This window comes from Apodemus sylvaticus, chromosome 3, assembly GCF_947179515.1.
Source record: "Apodemus sylvaticus chromosome 3, mApoSyl1.1, whole genome shotgun sequence".
In the NCBI taxonomy this organism is placed as follows: domain Eukaryota; kingdom Metazoa; phylum Chordata; class Mammalia; order Rodentia; family Muridae; genus Apodemus; species Apodemus sylvaticus.
The window spans coordinates 130795399-130807663 of NC_067474.1; the positions used below are offsets into that span (position 1 = coordinate 130795399).

The window sequence follows — 12265 nt, forward strand, 5'->3', positions numbered from 1 at the left end:
CACAAACCTAATTCTACTTCTAACAACAAAAATAACAAGAAATAATCACTTTTCCTTAATATCTCTTAATATGGAAATTAATATTACCAACATATCCTAATCAATTGAAATTTAAAAATATGAGGAATTAGAAAATTGTTGGCTGTCACCCAATGATCACTCTAATTTGGTAATTGGAGAGATATGTCCAATATTGCACAATCCATATACACTTTCTGCTTGTTTATATGTGACAGTGTCTTGTGTACCACATAATGGTCTTGACATAATGTGTCTCCTATCTCAGCCTCTCTATTAGGAGGATTGTTTATTTGATATTTTTACACTCTACTATGGTTTTCAGAACAGCTTAAAGTTCTCAATAATTTGAAATAATTATTTCAAAATTATTTATACAGCCAAAAGAAACATAGACAATTACTTTGGGAGGTGGCTTATAAGAGAACAACAAAGAGTGAGACTGAATGTTTTGCTTGATATTTATAATTATTGTATCATTTTGAAGAAGATGACCTTATAAGTTACTCTTTTTCTGAGATGAATGCTTTTCAAAATCATCACAGCCAATGAACTAGAATCTTACCTCACCTAAGGTCTGTGCCACCCTCCAAGCAGAACTGTTGTTCATTGAAACAGTTGATGAATGACTTCATGGACAGACCATCTTAATACACACACCATTTCTTAAATGGATGTAACCTGTTCCCTGTAGGCTGAGATTGATGACAATCACTCAAGTCAAATAGCTTTGACTAAGAGTTGACAGTTCTGCTGCACTAAGGAATGAATTGTAGGTACAATTATTTAGATACAAACAAAAAGACTTTTTATATTTTTATGTTTGTTGAATAGTATGTCCATCTTTTTTTTCTTTTTTCTTTTTTCTTTTTTCTTTTTGGTTTTGGTTTTTTGAGACAGGGTTTCTCTGAGATTGGCTGTCCTGGAACTCACTCTGTAGACCAGGCCGGCCTCAAACTCAGAATTCCAAGTGCTGGGATTAAAGGCATGCACCACCACTGCCCAGCATGTCCATCATTTTTATGGTTGGTAGAAAAATATATATTGTGTTGAATATAATAAAAAAAAAATATATATATATATATAAAACCTAAGCTATTATATTGAAGTCTGATAAGAGAAACAGACAGAAGGAAAAGAGTCCAAGAGATAGCACAAAAATAAAAACGCATTCACAGATTCCAGAATCCCATAAAAAAATTAAGCTGGAAGCTATAATATATATGCAGAGAGCCTGGTGCAAACTCTGTACACACTGTTTGAGGTATGTAATAGTTTCTTTCAAATCTGTGAGCCAAAGAGTTTTTTGGGTTTTTTTTTGTTTTGGTTTGGTTTGGTTTTGGTGTTTTTGGATTTGTATTTTTTGAGACAGGGTTTCTCTGTGTAGCCCTGGCTGTCCTGGAACTCACTCTGTAGACCAGGCTGGCCTTTAACTTAGAAATCCGCCTGCCTCTGCCTCCCAGAGTGCTGGGATTTCAGGCGTGCGCCACCACCGCCCGGCACCAAAGAGATTTTTGATCTATAATTACAAATTGATTGGTTATCTACCAATATAACTTCATCTTGCCCCCTAAAGTGAGGTCTTTGTTTTATTTATTTGTTTTGAGAGAACGTCTCATAAAGCCCAGACTAGCTTCAAATGTACTGTGTAGCTTATGGTGACAATAACTTTGAACTCCTGATCTACCTGTCTTCATGTCCTAAGTGCTGGGATTAAAGGTGTATGCTGTCATGTCTGGTGAAATTACTGCTTTAAAGTAATTGTGTTTTCCTTATGTTAGATATTTAAATGAATTTTCCAGATAAATTTGTTATTTTTCTTTTTAACGTGAAATATTTCTAAAATAATATTTTTTAAAAATCCTGAAACTTTAAAACCGCACACTTAATTTCCTTATAGAACTGCAAGTCGAAACAACATAAATCTAGAGAACTGGGTGAGGTAAAACTATATCTAGAGGTGAGTGCCTGCATTTGGGAGGCTTTGGTCTTTAGCTCTGGTTGCTAATACAGAGAGCAGAGACTGCTGCCTTCTGAGGCTGATGCACAGAAAGGGCCATAGCTGTTCTTTAGAGGTTAATGTAAGGAAACCCCTGATTTGCCAGAGGAGTCTGGGAAGGGAGCAGATGGCAGCAAGAAGGGCCCTTCAGCTTACTCAGCTGCTCTGAGAAGCTTAGGGTGACCTCTCTAATACAAACAAACCAAGTAGCTTTCAGAGTAATGGGGCAGCATCATTTGTATTCCTGAATAACAATACTGCTCCTCACTTTATCTTCCACACCCTGATTCAGTGTGTGGGCGCCATCTGCTTCTTGGGAATTTATATAGGCCCTGGCCCTGGCTAGTTGGGATTGTTATTGAGTGGTATTTTGGGGTAAATGTGTTCTTTACAAAGCACTTTCACATGAATCTGATTAAGCATTATGCTCATTTGCATAATTAAGAAACTGAGGCAAAGAGGAATTGAGGGCTATTGGAGTTGTGACTCAGATCCTGACCCCTGATCTATGTGTATTTTATTGTTAGTCTCTGGAACTGTCCCAGTGCACTTGTTTGAGCATTAACTACTAAGATTGAGAGTTAAGTTTTCTAAGAAAGAAATTAGTTATTTTATAAATGTTATTTTTGGAGTTTTAAGAGTTCCCGGACTGGAGAGATGGCTCAGTTGTTAAAGGCAAGGCTCACAACCAAATATATAAGCGTTCTCATGGCTACTTTTGTTTGTTTTTGTTTTAGGTCACAGATAAAAAAAGAAAGTAACGTACTTTATTTTCTGCTCTATACAACTGTGACTTTCCAGGAAGCAAGAATTAGATGAGTAATTCTAATTCTACACTTTCATCAAAACCAGATTTATTTAAATAAAGCCATTCTAATACAAAGGGATACTTAGTTTATAGAACCATATGTGTGTGTGTTTATATATGTATGTTTGTGTGTATAGATATACATATGTTGTATTTAAACTGACTATAAGAAAAACATATTTTTAAACTAGGTGTGATGACACATGCCTTTAATCCTAGCACTGGGGAGGCAGAGGCAGGCAGATCTCTGTGAGTTCGAGGCCAAGCTGGTCTGCAAAGTGAGTTCCAGGACAGCTAGGACTACACAGAGAAACCCTATCTTGGGGGTTGAGGGTGGTGTAGAAGAAAAGAAAAAGAAAATATGTTCTAGGGCCAGCAAGATGGTACCTGGCAAGTCTGATGACCTGAGTTCCTTTCCCTGGGACCCATATAGCAGATCTCTACACACATACTGTGGCAATTGTGCACCCACAGACACACAGACACACACACGCACACACTAAATAAACATAGGTAAAAAATTAAATACAATGTGAAGCTTTTTAAAGGAAAAAATAATCTACTGGGAAATCCCAGCACTCGGTTTTCTTGCTGTAGGCTGAAATGACACTCGTTTTTGTGTATTAGCACCTGCCTAGAGGCCGTGGGGAATCAAAAGAGCAGTGAGTAAAGTGGTTTTAATTGCCCGGCTTTGCTGCAGCTTTTCTTACACTTAGAAACACAAAGGCCTTTGAATGGTGTCAGAGGGCTGTGTGGAGAAGTGCTCCTTTAGAACTCCATACAGATGATTCACGTGCAGTAGTGAGACTGTCTTGTAGTTCACGAGCCCATCTTTATTCCTCCAGTGAGAGTGCTGCATCAAATAGTTGCCCAGGAAACCAGGCAGATGTCAGAGTTTACTGACTTGTCTGTCATTAATGCAGAACTCCGTCTTTGTAGAATTATTCTTGCTAATTACGTTTATAACGTTTTGGATGCATGCTTTAGATGCAGTAGTGTCATACTCACGACCTTGTGGTTCACAGCACAGGTTGTGGGACCAGCCTGCCTGTGCTGAAGCTCAAGCACGATGCTGAATGAGTTCTTCTATTCCCTGAGCTTCAGTGTTCTTGCTGAAAGGAAAAGAGCAGACATTTCATTGTTCTGAGGACCTGACTAGTTAACATATGCGAAACACTTAGAATATAGTGTCTAGCATATAGTAAGCACTAACTGTTAGCTAATAAAGTAGCTTGTGGGGTTTTGTTTTGTTTTGTTTTTTTGAAATAGGGTTTCTGTGTAGCCCTGGCTGTCCTAGAACTTGATATGGAGACCAAACTCACAGAGATGTGCTTCTGCCTCCCAATTGATTAAAGGCATGTGCTACCACTCCTCAGCATGTGTTTTATTTTTTAAAAAAATTATTGAGCAGCCGGGAGATGGTGGCACACACCTGTAAGCACTCTGGGCAGAGGCAGGCGAATTTCTGAGTTCGAGGCCAGCCTGGTCTACAGAGTGAGTTCCAGGACAGCCAGGGCTATACAGAGAAACCCTGTCTCGAAAAAAAAAATTGAATATAAATTATAGGGAAAATCCTGTCATATTGATAGTATTCTATATAAATTCTTTTTTGTTTTAAAAATGTTTTATTTGAGAACTATATCATCTCAGATATCTCATAAATTGCAGTCTCTAAATCACTATAGAAAAAAGCAAATTCAATAGGAATATTGAACCACTAAATATATTTCACACACACATGTACATGCACACACACAAAATGCTAAGTAACAATTCTTATCCTTGGAATGCACTCCATCTCCTTTTTTCTTTGCTGAATGTTCAACCAGCACTGTGTGTAGGCTGTGTATAATAGGCAAAGCTTTTATATATGTAAGAGTTGGCAGTTTGTCCAGTGGGGTATCAAATTCTCTGAGGAGGGCCTTCTTTTTGGCTGATGACTGCAAAGTCATATAAATATCTGCTGAGGCCAAAGAAATGGAGCTTCTTTCAGCACCAAGTTCAGCTCCACAGCCTTGCAGGCTTTGTGTACAGTGGGCATCTGCTCTTGGATAGCAAGACAAAGGGTGCCTCAGAACCTGGAAGTAAAGCAAGCCCTCTGCTTTAGTAAGATTCCCTCTTGCTTCTCAGGCTTTTTTAATTAAACCACTGACAGTTTCTTTCATATAAAAGTGTTACAGAACATATTTCTTTAATTTCCTAGGTTAAACCCCTTCTTATCTACAGGCTGTATACAGACACAGTAGCCTTAGCTCTTCTCCTCATATTTGCTTGAATAAAGTGTTTCATCCACTGTATTTCGAGAAAGGTTGCCTCTGTTGTATGGTGATTTCCTTGAGTGCGTTTGCCAGTTTTTGTTTAGAGCTACTCCTTGCTCTCTCATTCTGATTCTGAGAATTGCCAGATTCATCAGAACTTGCAGCGCTTGTACTCTTTCCAGTCATGACAGATAAATGTCCATCACTTAAAGGAGTCTGAGAATCTCCAGCTGGAGATGAGTCTTTTGTTGCTTTGTCATTGCTGAAAAGTCTCCATTCACACCCTACATTGATAGTCTATGCACTTACAACCAGGCCACGTTCAGGACAGGACTATCACTGGCTCTGAAGAATTACATCTTGATATTTAAGATGTGCTCTTGGGAGAGCATCCAAAAGGGCTGGTAGATGTCTCTTTAGCTACTGTAGCTCCAACAGCAGCTGCACTAAAACAGGAAAAGACTATCACTTAACTTTGTACATAAATTCTTGTTACTTTGTTCTCCATCCCAGTAAAAGTGTTTAATTTGCTTATATATTTTTATCATAAAATCAGGAATTTTATAAGCACACTTAATCCTCTGTGATTTTATATATATATATATATATATATATGAATATATAAAGATTCAACTTAGTGTTTACTTACTCATTTATCTATAAACAGATACTTATTAAGCCCTTACATTAGGCCAGCTGAAAATATAAAAATGAAAACAAACCCTTGTTTGCAAAGAGTTCACAATCTAAAGGGAAAAGACAAACATGAAACTATTAATTACACTGATAGTCATTGCAAATACAGATAAAAGTGAAGAAAAATGAGAACTCTGAAGAAGTACTTAGCTAAGTGTCCAGAGACGTAAGAGAAGACTTGATGGAGAAAATATGCAACTTGAGAATTCAGAATGAGGAGGGGTGGAGAAGGTCATGTTTGTATAGGGAATGTCAACATATAAAGGCAAAGGCAAAGAAAATGGAGAAAATTTACCATGGTAAAGAATCAGTCAGTAAGCCTGATGTGTTTGTGTGCGGTGTAGCAGGAACAAGTCTAAAGAGCCTGAAAGAGATCCCAACACACGTTTACTGTCCTGTGATCAGTGATGACACTAAAAGATTCAAAACCATTGCATTCAGCAAACATGTGTGTATTTATCCTATGCTAGTTTTTGTATTAGGAACCAGAAATACAAGATAATGTAGAAATGACATGATTTTTCAATAAAAGAGGGGAGTAGGCTGGTAAGGTTGTTTAGTAGGTATAGGCACATGCCATGAAAGCTGAGGACCTGAGTTCAAAGCTCAAAGCCCAAACAAAGGTTGAAGGAGAACTGACTCCAAAGAGTTATCCTCTTCATCTTCCACACAGGACTACTTCATCTTCCCCCATCACACACACACACACACACACACACACACCTGTAAGAAATAAAAATTAAAAACAAAAGAAGATATCTAACATGTGTTCATGCTCAAAAAGTATTACCATTTAAAAATTATTTCTTGATCAATAAAAGAACCAATTAGGGTATGTAGCTCAGGGGTAGACTGCATAAAGCTTTTCGTTCCATCACTGGTACTGGCAGGCTAGAGGGGGTTACTAAGCAATTGACTGAATTTGGAAAGAACACTAACTTGAAAGAATCAGTATAAATCTATTCTAATTTTTAAAGCCTAAGATATTTCAGAAATTATGGTCACTTAAGATTTTGTTCCCATAGCTATAATCATGAAAATTACATAACTGTTCTGGGCAATCAACGAAATAATTATTTCTTAGGTCTTTATTTGATTCTGGGCAAAATCTTTCTTGTAAACTAGAATATAATCTCCACAGGCATAAATGCTAAAGCTTTCTCATTTAATGATTCAACAACTTGAGGAACTAGGTGGTTTAATGTGAAATGATATTGGAGATAAGCAGTGTAGACTATAGGATTTCCTTATTTAGAAAAGAGAAGTTTCATCACATATATACAACATTATTATTCTATCCTATCCTATCATGTGTTTATATATATCCAAATGGAAAACCATTGTTAGTATTTTCTATTTACTTCAAAGTTGAGTTCAGTCTATTTCTGGACTCTCCAGCTTGTTTAATGATGAGAACAATGTTGACGGAAATTCTCAGACCATTTCTTTTTTTTTTTTTTCTACGTTCTTTGTTTACATTCCAAATGATTTCTCCTTTCCTGGTTCCCCCCACCCCATAAGTCCCATAAGCCCTCTTCCCTCCGCCTGTTCCCCAATCAACCCCCTCCCACTTCTCTGTCCTGGTAATCCCCTACATTGCTGCATCAAGCCTTTCCAGGACCAGGGCCCTCTCCTTCCTTCTTCTTGGGAATCATTTGATATATTAATTGTGTCTTGGGTATTCAGAGCTCCTGGACTAATATCCACTTATCAGTGACTGCATTCCATGTGTGTTCTTTTGTGATTGGGTTACCTCACTTAGGATAATATTTTCCAGTTCCAACCATTTGCCTAAGAATTTCATGAATTCATTGTTTTTAATTGCTGAGTAGTATTCCATTGTGTAAATATACCACATTGTCTGTATCCATTCCTCTCAGACCATTTCTACTGCTGCTTGTACTGTCAGTCAGTATAATAAGCAGGAGAACACCACAGTTATAAGTCACAAGTTATACATAGTTTTGACTTTTGTTTTTTGGGGTGGTGTTTTGAAACAGGGTTTCTCTATGTAGCCCTGGCTGTCCTGGAACTAGCTTTGTAGACCAGGCTGGCCTCAAACTCAGAGATCCACCTGCCTCTGCTGGGAGGTGACCTGGAACCAGTCACTGCAGGTACCAGCAGTAACCTCATGCACCAAATCAGAGCACCTGACATAATATTCTTGGGTAAAACTTTTCAGGAGGTGGTGGTGCACACCTTTGATCTCAAGCAAGAGTGCTGGGATTATAGATGTGTGTGTGTGTGTGCCACTACATCCAGCTCATGCATAGGTTTGTAACAAAAAGTGTTTGGGGCTGGTGAGATGGCTCTGCGGTTAAGAGCAATGACTGCTCTTCTGAAGGTCCTGAGTTTAAATCCCAGCAACCACATGGTGGCTCACAGCCATCCATAATGAGATCTGATACCCTTTTCTGGTGTGTCTGAAGACAGCTACAGTATACTTACATATAACAATAAATAAATCTTTTTTTAAAAATTTAAAAAATAAAAACAAAACAACAACCAGAGTGTTTGGTGTGTATTTGAGCACAGCAAATTCTAGCAAACACTGTTCCTACCCTGTGAAGACATTTTGATGGTTTTTAGTTTTTGTCCTTGAGACAAAATCTTTCAATGTTTATATAGTCCAAGCTAGGCCCAAACTCATGGTCTTTCTATTCTGACTCGGGAGTGCTGCAGCCACAGTCATGGTACCACCACTGTGGGTTTGACTCATTTGTTGATTCTTGCCCAAGGGATACTTGGTGCCTGTTGGAGGTAAAGTGTAACGGTATCCTGGAAGGAGCTCATAGCATGCATGTATCTATAAAAGGCCAGTGATCTTCCCAGAAGTTGAGATATCAGAGCCATCATGATATGTAATGGAGAAGGGGCTAGGTATGATGTTATTTGCTATGTTTGTATTTTTAAACAAGGTAGAGCTGGGTAGAGAAGGAGTCTAAATCACAGGTTGGAATAGAAATTTGAAATAAAGCATTTCTTTTTCATGTCAAAGCTTGCTTTGTGATTTGAGGAAAAATATAATACTTATAAGCTAAATAAGAACTTTTTGAAAGTATTTGGTGCTTTATAAACAAGCAAACAAGCAAACAAACAAACAAACAAACTCATTGAATGTGGAGGCAGCTCTCCGGCACTTGTGTGGTCTCATCGTCCTCAGCACAGCCGGGCCTACAAGCAAGCAGCCATGTCTAAGGGACCTGCAGTTGGCTTTGATCTTGGTACCACTTACTCCCGTGTGGGTGTCTTCCAGCATGGAAAGGTGGAAGTAATTGCCAATGACCAGAGTTACCACACCATGCCAAGCTACGTTGCTTTCACTGACACGGAATGATTCATTGGGGATGCTGCCAAGAATCAGGTTGGAATGAACCCCACCAGCACAGTTTTTGATGCCAAATGTGTGATCAGATGTAGGTTTGATATGAGGCACTGGCCCTTCATGGTGGTGAATGATGCAGGCAGGCCCAAGGTCCAAATGAAATACAAAGGGGAGACGAGAAGTTTCTACCCAGAGGAAGTGTCCTCAATGGTTCTGACAAAGATGAAATTACAGAAGCATACCTCGGAAAGACTATTACCAATACCATGTTCACAGTGCCAGCTTACTTCAATGACTCTCAGCAGCAGGCAACAAAAGATACTGGAACTATTGCTGGCCTCAGTGTACTTCCAATTATCAATGAACCAATGGCTGCTGCTATTGCTTATGGCTTAGATAAGAAGGTCAGAGCTGAAAGGAGTGTGCTGATTTTTGACTTGGGAGGTGGCACTTTTGGTGTGTCAATCCTCAATTATTGAGGATGGAAGTCAACAGTGGAGACACCCACCCACTGGGTGGAGAGGACTTTGACAACCATTTCATTGCTGAATTTAAATGAAAGCACAAGAAAGACATCAGGGAGAACAAGAGAGCTGTCTGGAGTCTCCGCACGGCCTGTGAGCGCGCCAAGCACACCCTCTGCTCTGGCACCCAGGCCAGTATTGAGATTGATTCTCTCTATGAGGGAATTTACTTCTATACCTCCATTACCCAGGCTGAATTTGAGGAATGAATGCTGACCTGTTTTGTGGCACACTGGGCCCTGTAGAGAAGGCCCTTCGAGATGCCAAACTAGACAAGTCACAGATCCATGATATTGACTTGGTGGGTGGTTTCTACCAGAATCCCCAAGATTCAGAAACTTCTTCAGTGGAAAAGAGCTGAACAAGAGCATTAACCCCGATGAAGCTATAGCCTATGGTGCAGCTGTCCAGGCAGCCATTCTATCTGGAGACAAGTATGAGAATGTTCAGGGTTTGCTGCTCTTGGATGTCTCTCCTCTTTCCCTTAGTATTGAAACTGTTGGTGGAGTCATGACTGTCCTCATCAAGCACAATACCACCACCATCCCCACCAAACAAGCAGACTTTACCACCTACTGTGACAACCAGCCAGGTGTACTCATTCAGGTGTATGAAGGTGAAAGGGCCATGACCAAGGACAACAACCTGCTTGGGAAGGTTGAGCTCACAGGCGGGGGGGCCTCAGATTGAAGTTACTTTTGACATTGATGCCAATGGCATCTTCAGTGTTTCTGTAAGGAGGATTTTGAGCGCATGGTCCAAGAAGCTGAGACGTATAAAGCTGAGGATGAGAAGCAGAGAGATAAGGTCTCCTCCAAGAACTCTCTGGAGTCCTATGCCCTCATCATGAAAGCAACTGTTGAAGATGAGAAACTTTAAGGCAAGATCAATGATGAGAACAAACAGAAGATTCTTGACAAGTGCAATAAAATCATCAGCTGTCTGGATAAGAACCAGACAGCAGAGAAGGAAGGATTTGAGCATCAGCAGAAAGAATTGGAGAAAGTCTGCAACCCTATCATTACCAAGCTGTACCAGAGTGCTGGTGGCATGCCTGGAGGAATGCCTGGTGGTTTCCCTGGTGGTGGAGCTCCTCCAACTGGTGGGGCTTCTTCAGGTCCCACCATTGAAGAGGTGGATTAAGTCAGTCCAAGTAGAGAGTGTAGCATTGTTCCCCCAGGGACCCCAAAACAAGTAACATGGAATAATTTAAAAAACAAAAACAAAAAATACAAACTGTTTAAATTGGCACCAAAAAAAAAAAAAAAAAGTCGGAAAAAAAAAAAAAGTCTAAGAAGGAAAACTACCATGACCAGAAAGGAGAAGGACCAGGTCTGAGGAATGCAGGACAGAGAGACAGCCAACATATGGAACATCCACTGAAGGCTCAATCATCATCTCACATGAAGAGGTGGAAAGAATGGGCTCAGCTGCCCATCTCACAGCAGCTGTGATTTCCAGCACCAGGTCTGGGCAAGACTGAGTTTGTCAACATCCTGTCATGAGCAGAGGAGGGGCTTATGAGATTCCCTCCACCCCAGAGACTTACACAAAAATAACAGTTGATGGGGGGAAGCATTTCTTCAGTGGTGTAGCTACTGGTAAGGTGTCTATGCTCCCGTAACATCAAGAATCCTAATGTAATTCATCCAAATACATCCCCCATGTACCCCATGAAAGTGGAAGGGAGTGGGAGGAGGCTAAGAGATACTATGGGATGTGTATGATTGACATATTCACTATGCTCTTGTATAAGGACACCATAATGAAACCCAGTATTATGTATAATTAACATGTCCTATGAAAGCTTAAAGATGTTAAAATAACAACTTGATGGTTCTATACTTTAACACAATAAAAATATTGCAGGGAGAAAACAAAATGAAGTAAAGCTTTAAAAAAGAAAAAAAAAAAAGTCCACCATTCCTGATTACTTTTGTACCAAAAAGACAGGCCTGTTATGGACTAGAAATCGGGCTGTTGTTCTTTATGGCCTACTGGAACCACAGTGGAGTAGATAGTACATGTTCTTGTTAACTGCCTTAATGTACCCATCATCCTTCCAGCTCTGCAACTGGTAAGAGATGCTACTGTAGCCGGGAGAGGTGGCGCACGCCTTTAATCCCAACACTTGGGAGGCAGTGGCAGACAGATTTCTGAGTTTGAGGCCAACCTGGTCTACAGAGTGAGTTCCAGGACAGCCAGGACTATATAGGGAAACTCTGTCTCGAACAAAACAAAACAAAAAAAGAGATGCTACTGTAAAAACTCAACCCTTTAAGTTTAACTCTGAGTTAACCTTAAAAAGTTGTACAAGTCCTTGGGCATTAGAGTACTCAGCAAATAGGATGGTTTTGTGATATCTTAGGGTTGTTTTGATTTGGTTTTTGCAGGTGTGTGCCATTGAGGAAATGTGAGGGAAGAATCATAACAGAGATACCTAGAAAACTTCATAAAGCAGTTGGTCTTCCCCATGAGTTTTGAGCAATGTTCGGTGTTGTTTCTGTTACTTCTTTTGTTAAGAGAATACCGTATTCCAACTGAAGAGATAGCTCAACTGATGAGTGCTTGGTGCACAAGCTTGAGCCGGGAGTAGTGGCACACACTGTGATCCACTGTGACTCAGAGAGGTGGGAC

The 12265-nt window shown here is 39.7% G+C and overlaps 1 protein-coding gene and 1 pseudogene across 1 annotated transcript in view; both read left to right on the forward strand.

The window, feature by feature from the left end:
- Zswim5 (zinc finger SWIM-type containing 5) overlaps window positions 1-12265 on the forward strand; it is a 103180-nt gene that overhangs the window by 57439 nt on the left and 33476 nt on the right. The gene's annotated exons all lie outside the window — the stretch shown is intronic.
- On the forward strand, window positions 8970-10781 carry LOC127681137 (heat shock cognate 71 kDa protein-like; annotated as a pseudogene).